This window comes from Notothenia rossii, assembly GCF_949606895.1.
Source record: "Notothenia rossii genome assembly, chromosome: 1".
In the NCBI taxonomy this organism is placed as follows: domain Eukaryota; kingdom Metazoa; phylum Chordata; class Actinopteri; order Perciformes; family Nototheniidae; genus Notothenia; species Notothenia rossii.
In genome coordinates this window covers 70,771,528-70,782,771 of record NC_136912.1, presented here as the reverse complement: position 1 = coordinate 70,782,771, position 11,244 = coordinate 70,771,528, and positions in this window count along the sequence as shown.

The window sequence follows — 11,244 nt, the reverse complement described above, 5'->3', positions numbered from 1 at the left end:
GTGATGTTGTCAAATAACACTCCATTTGTCAATATGTTTTCAACATTGGATTCAATTAAAAGGTGAAATATAAGAGAGCTTGCATGCAAAAATACAACCAAAGGGAAGTCTGTTACATCTCTGTGAATTTTCAGAGTTAGCAGTTAGAATTATAATTTGCAGAAATCATACCTGAATATTTAGAAAATAATATTCACCCACTATTCCTGATTCTTTCATAAAAGATCTCTTCTCTTTTTGAGAAAAAAGTTTTTTGATGCATGGTCCATTCATAATAATTCAACAATTGTAGGGTGGTCATTTGACACTCATAACAACATGCTTTATTTGGGTATATTATTAGTAAAGAGCAGTATTAACGTAATAGCCAGATTAAAATAATACCATGCCTGTTTTGTATCTTGCCTCCAAAGCTCCTCACTGTTTTGAGTACATATCTTCATGGTTGATTGAACCTATTGTACATTCATTTCAATAAAACTATCAGCTAAATGTAATTATAATGTACCCTCATGTACTTACTTAATTACATTTTCATAGGACTGGATTGTCTAATAGGGTGTTACCTCTTGTTTTCAGTCACAAACAACAGTCTCTGGGAATAACAGTACTTGGTGCTCTCGGCTATTGACACGACTGATTGTTTATTATGATCTCCGAGGCAGCAGGCACATTCATTTGTATGTGATGTTGACAAGAGTCAAATATCAGTCCTGTTGTTGTCAGCGCCAGACGTTGCACCACCTCACCACTGGAGATACAGCAGACAAAACCAAGCCAATCAGTGTTGAGTTAATCATGATCAGTGATTAACATTATTATTATTATTATTATTATTATTTTGACCACTTACAATTCTCAGACATTTAACAGCTGGAGGGGTTTTTGTTGGAGATGATAGCATTTATATTTTATTCATGACCATGAAATGGACACACTTCACATCACACACTTCAATCATGGCTTCAGTCATCTTTAAGGTTCAAGAGAAGAGCACATGTGAGAGAACTCATGCACACTCAACACATGTTCAACCAGAAAACTGAAGGCAATGGTGTGAATGCATTTCACTCCAATACCTCCAACATGTGACGAACAAATGTGGAGAGCATCTACAGGCATGGACCTGTGGCACATGTGCTTGCTGTGGTAGACACCCATTCATTCAATCATTGTTTAATTAAAACCCTACAATGTCTCGTGATTTTCCCAATGGTTTTTGTAAAACGGTTGAGTCCCTAGTTACCAGTGTTGGTGGAACGCTCTACCAAATACTATATGTAAATATTTACCCAATAAATTATGAATTCGTCCATGTCATAATGTTAAAAAAATTAGGTTGTAATAACCCAGAAGTCAGCTCATAGACCGATGAGGCAGTAGCATATTGCTAAGAAGAAACAAGGTACTCACATGTTTACAACCACTGGGTTATCTTTTGAAGATGTGTTTAATTAGCAGTAGAGAAAATTGTTTTGTATGTTGGTCGAGAATATTGCAGTACCAGTTTAAGGTTATGATTTAATTTAAAAAGGAAATGAAAAAGGGATTACCAAAGATAATGCTCAATCCTGAAAAGGTGGCAGCACAGTGGAACTGGTTGCTGGTTGTCCACAAAAATAATCTTTCAAGTTTATTTGGTTTTATTAGGCCTGCTGGTCTTTCTTGTGTGTTTGTGTTTATAAGGACATATAGGTTTAATTTTGGGCTGCGTTTTGTGATTTTTGGGGATTGTCTGTTTCCATTTTGTCTGTTTCCATTTTCTTCGGGAAAAATGTAGAATTGTGATCTGTTTCAGTGTGATGTATGCACAGTTTCTTGTGATATTTTGGGGGATTTATTTAATGTTTGTTTCAATAAAAATATTTCAGAAAAAAAGGTTGATGAATTATTTACAGTAGCTTTTTCAGACCCACTCGAGCTGACCCGATGCTGACCTTGTGCACATAGGAATTATGTTGACAATATATTGGTACAAATTGATCTAGTACACAGTAGGGGTTTCACAACTACCAATATTTACTAGTCGACACATTTTTCAAAATAGTAGTCAACTAGTCGACTAGTCGTTACGTCATAATAAAGACACACAAAGAGAGGTGTACAACTGTATTTTATATTGGGACTCATACAGTAACATTAAACATTGCATTTTAATTTGTGTTACATGGCTGAGTAAATAACAAACAGTAACTGGACTCACCAAAATCGACAGCAAAAAACTCTTGTTTACATAAATGCCACGTAAATCCAGTGCGCAACACTTTATTCGCTGTCCTCCACGATAACGTCCACCTTTCCATATTTTTGGTTTGGTTTGAACACCAACGCATCGACATGTGAGGGAAGGAGGCTTGACCGCTTTCGGGTGACAGTGTTGCCTGCCAGGGAAAAAACCCTCTCACTCGGGGTGCTTGTGGCTGGAATAGCCAGGTAGCTCCTCGAAAGCGGGGGAAGCGGTGCACGTTTTCTGCCCACCACTCCAGTGGATTATCCATTGTGGGGATATGCGGTGTCCGCTGGCAGTAATCCCGTAGCTCATCATCCGCATCACTGTTGACCCGTGTTTTCTTGCTGTTCGTTTGCCTCTGTTCAGTGCTGACGCCGGTCCGTTGCTCACTGGTGCTAGCATTACTGCTAGTGCTAGCTGTCGGCAGCGGGTGTCTCATCTTCAGATGGTTGCGCATAGCAGATGCATTTGTATTGTACTTCAGTACAGCCAGTGCTTGAATTGGGCCGGTACTCACCGGTACGCAGTACCGGCACTTCTGATTTTTACCCATGTAGTACCGGCACTTCTTACTGAGTACCGGTAAAATGCCGGTACTCAGCCGCCGGCAATATACGTATATATTGTAAACGCAACGCAGCGCAAATGTGGGTCTGACTCTGCCTCACAGAGGGTGACTGGCTGTCTTCATGACGTGGCCTGCCGACATTGCCACTTTCATACAGATCATACTAATGCCCTCGATTGGTCTCTGTGTGTCATTCAAGCTCGGGAGGGTGTGTGTTGGTGTATGTGTGGCGCGAGCGAGCGAGAAAGCGCGCGCACCGGTTACGTGTATTGTTGTTAGCATCTGGTGCTAGCTAGCTGCGCTAACGGATATAAGGAGCTTTTTCAACAACAAGGTGGAGGGAGAGTCCTTTGCTGTCAGACTGAGAGGCTGATAACTACAGCTCTGGTGAGGTAAATTACTCTCTTGAGTCTTTAGATAGTTAACTTAGTTTAAGTTATCTCAGTGGGTCTCAAACGGTTCGGTCAGCATCTATGTAAACACATATTTCCATTTGAGGGGGTAGTGATGAGTAAAATATGCATGAATAATACAAACAAAATGTTAACTAGGTGAAAAAAGGTAAGATAAACTTGTTGAGAGCTAAAACTAGTCTTTGCTGTTGCCTCAAAGAGGAGCAGGGGGGAGAGGAGGGAGACAGGAGAGGCCGATTCAGGAGCCCAGACACACTCACAACTATAAATGAACCAAAAACAAATAAATAAACAAGTTTCAATGTTTTTTCATATTGGATATTGTATGTTATTGGTTATGGCCATGTACTTGTGTTTTTATGATTATTTAAATGTATACATTTTTGTTTCATATGGGTGTAGTCTCTTTATTTCCCCCTCAAAATGCACCAGATTGATGCATTTAAGTCCAACATTTAAAAACAAATCTTACCGGGGGAGCATGCCCCCGGACCCCCCTATAGGATTTGAGGCCCCACTGTTCCCAAATAGATTTGCAATTTGTTTTAAATAGTAACCCATCTCCATATGTTTCTTTTGGGGTAGTGGATTTAAACTAGAGGGCTATCACTTTGTGCAGCAACGCTATTGAGAAATAAATCCAGCAAAATGGCACAAAAAACTGGTAGTTGCCTCAGGGACGAGGAGTCATTTAACCAGCCAGTAGGAGTCAAGCTTTACTTTCTTTTATATCCATAAAGAAAAAGTAAATCTGTTTACAGTTGTTTCATTATGGATGTTGAGAGGTATCCACATATCTCTTCATTTTGCTCTCAAATTGCACCAGATTGATGCATCTAACTTCAATATTTAAAAAAAAAAAATCCCGGGGGAGCATGCCCCCGGACCCCCCTAGACTAGAGGGTGTCAGGTCCACTCCCCACTTATAAAAATGGCACTTTACCACTGCACCCCCTCTAATCTCAGATGCACCCTGAGTCATTTTGTTTAAGTACAGTTAGCCTTTCTAAAATATACAGTAAAGAGACAAACCCACCAGCATTATAGGATATACTATGACTTTGTGCCAAATACTTGTTGCTGATTTAGAGTACTGGCACCTTTTTTATTCCAATTCAAGCACTGAGTACAGCTGTACACAACTGACACTTCACTGTGGAGTTGGTTACATCTTCGTTGAAGTACTGCCATACATAAGAATGTCGGACGTGTTTTGGAGCATTTTGCAGCACCTCGTTTACCTCAATTTTTTTCACGACTAGTCGACTAGGGCCTACAGCGCCGACTAGTGGTAAAGGTAGTCGACTAGTCAATTAGTTGGTGAAACCCCTAGTACACAGTATTGTATGGGCTCAGAACAGTCTCATAATACACACATGCACACAGAAGGATTCACACTTGTATTTCATGATCCGCAAAAGGATTCACACTTGTATTTCCAGATCCACACTTGTGTTTTTCAATGCACACACAAATGTGTTCCGTTTCATATTCATTATACATGTAAATAAAATCCAAATACAGAAAAAAGTTTTACATAATTTTTGATCCTCACATATTTGTTTTCCGTTTAAAACCGCTGCGCCTGCAAACACAAACTGCTTTCTGTGCACGGATCGCTGTGCATTCGTGCGTGGGTTTTTTGAGACTCCCCTGACGGTCAGCTGATTCACTTGTAATGTGTTCTATCTATAGCCAATCAGATGTCTCCTCAATTCTAAGCCAATCACATGAGCGCGCCCCCACGAGAGATTTATTGCGTTCATGACACTATACGCATTTTGCGCTGTCCGGTCAGCTCGCTAAACAGAGGGTGGAGCTTCAGGTGATCATGCAGAGCTGCATGTCTCCGTCAGACTCAGCAGCTGATCTGATCTCTCTCTCACGTCCGGTTACACTTCACTCGCGTTTATGTCCATATCGATCAGATCCAGCTCTTCTGATCGGCCTTTATAGAGAGCACCGATCAAACTATTAAGAGTGAATATCGGCCGATAATGACCGGCGGGGCTCGGGCTCCCCCCCCCCCCGTTGACAGTTCACTGTCTAGCACTGGCTTCGTAGTGCACTGATCGATTAGGCTAAGCTAACCTGTAGCTAGTCCCTCCACACTCACAACAACTTCATCCATCCATCCATCCATTCATCCATCTTCTCCCGCTTATCCGTGGTCGGGTCGCGGAGGTAGCAGTTCCAGCAGAGAGCCCCAAACTTACTTTTCCCTGGCCACATCAACCAGCTCTGACTGGGGGATCCCAAGGCGCTCCCAGGCCAGCGAAGAGATATAATCCCTCCACCTGGTCCTAGGTCTACCCCTTGGTCTCTTCCCAGCTGGATGTGCCTGGAACACCTCCCTAGGGAGGCGCCCAGGTGGCATCCTAACTAGGTGCCCGAACCACCTCAACTGGCTCCTTTCGACGCAAAGGAGGAGCGGTTCAACTCCGAGTCCCTCCCGGATGACCGAACTTCTCACCTTATCCCTAAGGGAGACACCAGCCACCCTGCGGTGAAAACCCATCTCGGCCGCTTGTACCCGCGATCTCGTTCTTTCGGTCATGACCCATCCTTCATGACCATAGGTGAGGGTAGCGGCCGAGACAACAACTTCATACAGACATAAATAAAGCAGCTGTATTCGCCATACAGGAAACAAACATTTAAAACGGTCTTGCCTGCCGTTTTTGTGAACACACAAGCATTCATCATTGGTTCGGGAAGTGGCGCTGTACCTTAATAATATAAAGGCTTGTATTTGCGTGCATTTCCTGTTCAGAAAGTGGCAATGTACTGAGAGTGGAGGTGTCCTGAGATTAGCGCCTGCAGGCAGGCTCCATGGACCTGTCAGCTCCGGACAGCGCAAAATGTGTACATGAAGCGCTACGTCATGAACGCAAGAAATCTACCCTCGTGGGGGTGCGCTCATGTGAATTTTTTCTATCTATAGATAGAAAAAATTACAAGTACGAATCGGCTGACCGTCAAGGGAGTCTCAAAAAACCACACACGAATGCACAGCGATCCATGCGCAGAAAGCGGTTTGTGTTTGTATGTGCAGCGGTTTTAAACGGAAAACAAGTATGTGAGGATCAAAAATACATTATGTAAAAAAAAATCTGTATTTGGATTTTATTTACATGTATATGAAACGGAACCCATTTTTGTGTGCATTGAAAAACACAAGTGTGGATCCGGAAATACAAGTGGGAATCCTTTTGCGGATCATGAAATACAAGTGTGAATCCTTCTGTGTGCATGTGTGTATTATGAGACTGTACTGAGCCATAGTATTTGGTCCCGTGAGTATGACTACACACATCTTCTTACATAACCAAACAGACCAAATGGAGTGCAAACTTCAACAGAACATCAAAATAAAATAATAAAAACTCCAGATGATGTTTGAACATAAAATGATGTAGTTAAAAGCAGCAGAGCAATGAACACCAGTAATGAAAAACACATCACAGATTATCACATTTAATCTCAGGAGAGTTTGCATAATGTAGGCTCGGCTGACCTCTGTCTAAACAGCCTCCTGGGAGTAGTTACGGATCACAGTGTTGCTGATGGGAGAACATACTCTAGTGGTTATTGTTTAACAGCCACAGTGAGCATCTGGCACAGCCCGCCGCAGGATGCCCCCCCCACTCCCCTGAGGACTATCAGACAGATGAGCAACCTGAGGCTCTTCCATGCACACTGCCAGACTCACTCCCTCTGAGACCAAACAGTAACACTTGACAAATATTGGAAGGCTATGGAACAACTCCAATTCATTTATTTGAATTAGGAAAATTAGGTTTTATCAAAGTTGATCATAAAAAAAATGATTTCCAAAACAAAACTACCATATCACATGTTATGATATTTGAGCGCAAAATATGTATTTTTTTATAAAATAAATGGCAGAGATTTGATTTTCCTAAATGAAAATCATTTGTAATTCCATTCCAAAAAATGAGGCCTTCTTTCCTCACATTCTGTAGGCAGACCACATCTTGCGAACTTAAGCCAAGGTGGTATCATAAAAAAAATCCGGAGGGAAAAAATATGTTTCTGATGAGACTCTTCAAAATGACACAGCCATGTGATCTGTTGCCCTCATGGTGCAACGTGCGGAGAACACGTGTGACATTTGAGCTCTATTAAAAATCCAGGCAAACAAGGATTTAGCCTCATTTAAAGGTGTTGCTGTTTCTTGGCATGTCACGTTTTCAGTAAAGGCAGCAATTACATTATGTCACCTGTCATCTGTGTTTTATAGGACAGCATATCTATAGAGCTGCGTGGCCGATTTTACATTTTTAAATGAATAGTTTTTAGGTTTTTGGACATTTTCAAATTACATTTATTTTGGAAAGTTAAATAATAGAAGGATAACGGTGGTATAAACATTTTTTAAATTCTATTTTATCCCTTCAAAATATGAGAGAGTTAAAACAAAATGCAGATGTTTACTTTTTCAGGATTGAAATTGGTCAAACGCTTTGCAATGATGGAGATGGAATTTCATAATCCAGACCAACATTCTTTATGAACTAAGGATGACCAAAGTCCTTGAATAAATGTCTTTGTCAATAGAGAAATATTTGGCTATAGATCACAACAAATTATGAATACTGGAGAAACATCCGGACAATGTAACCTCAATCATCCATCCTTTTCTTTTGGATCTCCATTTGCGACATTTCTAATCATTTTCCGATCCATCGTCAAGAATTTCCCATAGCTTCACCTTTCTGATTGAATGTTTCCAGTCAGTCATTACTTTTAATGGGCTCTCAGCTGTCCTAATCTAGTCTGCACTGAGTCACCGCTCTGAGGGACCTTGAGAAAAAAACAAACAAACAGAAAAGCCGATGCAATGCCGGGAAACATTACAGATATCTTCCTGTGGCATTGACCTGAACATTATGTTGGGTTTTTCCTAATTCAGCTTCTCTCCTTCAACACATACAGGCCATTGACACAAAACAGCCATAAACACAGGGTTATTGCTTAAATATGTTTTTATATGCTATATTTTTGAAAACTTTCTCGCAAAAACAGGCAAACAAGTCTTTAGGATTTTGTGCAAATGTTGTAATCCTTGAGTATTACTGACTGCTCAGTCTGTCAGTGCACTATACATTTGCACATAAAAAACATGTTTAGTTCACTTTCAGTGTGTGTGAAATGAGAACAGCTGCTCCGTGTGTGTTCTGAAGAATAATGTCTAACTTCTGTATTGTCGAAGAGATTTGCGATCGGCATCACAAAGCAAAGCCAATTTAACAGCTGGTTAATACTTCATCTGGAAAAAAAGGAGTGCAACCTCCTTGTTGAAGCATGTGGAGAACTGAACTGTACTCCGGAGCTCAGTATTTTCTAGCTGAATAGTCATCATCAATAGAAATAAAAGGAGCAAGATGTTCAACAGTAAACATCATTCTGAGAAGGTTGATTGTGCAAACCTGTATTGCTTCATATCCCTAATAAACCTAAAGTATACGTTGTAAAGTCACGTTTTTTACTTTTGCCAAGGAGAAAAAGCTTTTAGTTTGGTTTGTTCATTTATCAGCAGGGTTACAGAATAACTACTAGCCCCATTTCAGGAAACTTGGTGGAACATTGTAACATGGGTTAAGAACCCATATCATTATGGAATGGATAATCACATGACCTATAACATATATATATTTTTTAATTGATTGATGCAGATGGTATTGCAATAATTTTAGCAATTTGTACATAAATAAACTGGCAACTATTGGAATTTCCACAATACTGGTCAACCGGAAAGATGGATTCCATGGATCCCTCAGATTTTTGTGCTATAACCGCTTCCAACTGACCCAATTTCACTGTCAAAAGTTTGAAATGCATTATAATTCACAAGTGGGATTTCTGTATTATGATCAAAGAACAATATATTTTTGTTGCAAACACTGTTAGCTTCTAGTTAAAAATAAAAGCATGAACCTACTTAAGATGTTTATATATGTGGACACTAACATTTTGTGATAATATGTACATATGGATATCAACAGGGTAGGGTTAGCGTTGTGCACTTACCGGAAGTAAAGATTGCCAGTGTTAGCTAGGGTAAGATTTAGGATTAGGGCTGGCAAGTAACAGATGGTTTTAGCCATTTTGGAAATCACAGTAACACAGAATACCACACAAAAATTACTATTATGGACTCTTGGTGTTTTTATGTTGATGTTTGGTTCAGTTCTGTTTCCAACACGGAAATAAAAGTGAGGTATCAAGGACGTCATCGGATGTATTCATAATTTCCTCTATGGCAACAATGCACCATGAGGGGCTCATAACATCATCCCCTGAAGAGAGAAGGCTACCAACGGTGTTTTCTCATATCTGCAGCAGAACCAAGATAGAGGTGAACTGTGAAAGGAGCACGCTGAGCTGAAGATGAAATGTCCCTCCATCACAGCTGAGCCCACGTGAAACAGAAAGGTCTTCACCAGACTCAAGATTGCAAGGGATTGAAAAAGGACTTCAAATTTGAGGTAGTGTGAGGTAAAAAGGCTTAGTAAATAATATGACTGGAATTGTGGATCAAGGTAAAAGGGGGGGACATGAGACGTAGGTGTCCTGAACTGGCCTCGGCCTTCATTCTGTCACAGAGGTGATGGAGCGAACTATGAATATGATGTGACCTTTCGTTTGAAACTCATTCATACAGGTAAATGTCACTTTTTGTTTATAAGGATTTCTTGGTGATGCATTGCCTTGGTGCCATTCATTATTGTGACGTCCACATTCAAGATACATTGCTAATGTTCAGTGTTTTATTTTCAGAGTTCTCACAAACAGGCCATTTGGAAACTTTGAGAAAACAAAACAAAAATAGAAAATCCAAAATGAACCAACATTTTGACAAAAATATACTGTAGAAGTTTGTGAAGTTATTTGATTTAGTACTATTTTCTGGTCCTCTATCATTAATTAAATCAGGAGAGATGGTTTTGATGTAATAATACATACAATACATTTAATGCGCAGATACACAAATTAATGTGACAGTAGTTTTGGCGATTAGGCCCCGTTGTGCAGGAAGTATCATTCGGGAGGGTAGAACCGATCCGATGAAAACCCCCCGGGGTCTAGGCATTGGTGGTGGTGAATGGATAGTTAGGTCGGTCTGAGGGGGAGTGGTTTAGCTTGACCCCAGAGGAACGGGAGGTGAAAAGGGGTGGAGGAGGGTTGCGTTGAGTCACCTGAAATGACAGCTGTCGGAGGGGAAAGAGCAGAGTTTAAAGGGTCTGACGGCACGCTATGATAGGCTCTTGGGAATAGAGCGAAGTGATTGGCTAGGCTGAAGAGTGCCGCCCCCAGTCACTTATTGAGAGGAGAGAGAGTAGAAACATGGAGATAGAAATACATGAATGAGTAAAGACGGTCTTCCTGGTTGAACTTGCGCTGAACTTCATTACAGGAAAAAATACACATCTGTGGCAACACAGCCCTCATTTAAAGAGCAACTTCCAGGTTAAAGACACCTGTGAATAAATGTGTACGAAAATGATGAATACACTAGATTTTCCCAAAAATATGCAGAAATATACACTACAGTGACATCTGGCGTCGTTTTTGTAAGACATTTTCACTTCCGCATAAAAAAGCTTCGGCACGTGACCTCCCGCGTGTGACGTAACATGGGGGAAACAAGGGGGAGGGCGGCCGGTGTAACGTATTAATAAACATGGATCCCAATGCTAGTTTTGACACAGAAGACACAGAAGAAGTTGAACCTGAATATTCTAATGCATATGACGGACCACAACCTTATAATTATGAGCCATCGGAGAGAAATTGAGCTGTGGTGTGAGGAGAACCAGTGGAGAACTGGGCAGCTATCTTGGTGAGTGACCGGCGTTAGCTACAGAATGTTAGCTAATGTCACATCACAACATTGTGAAGTTAGCTATCATATATCAGGCTATAACTAAAGTAGCATTGATAATATAGTAACGTTACTGGCAGGACTGTTGATACTGATCCATAAAAGAAACTAATGCGCAAGTATC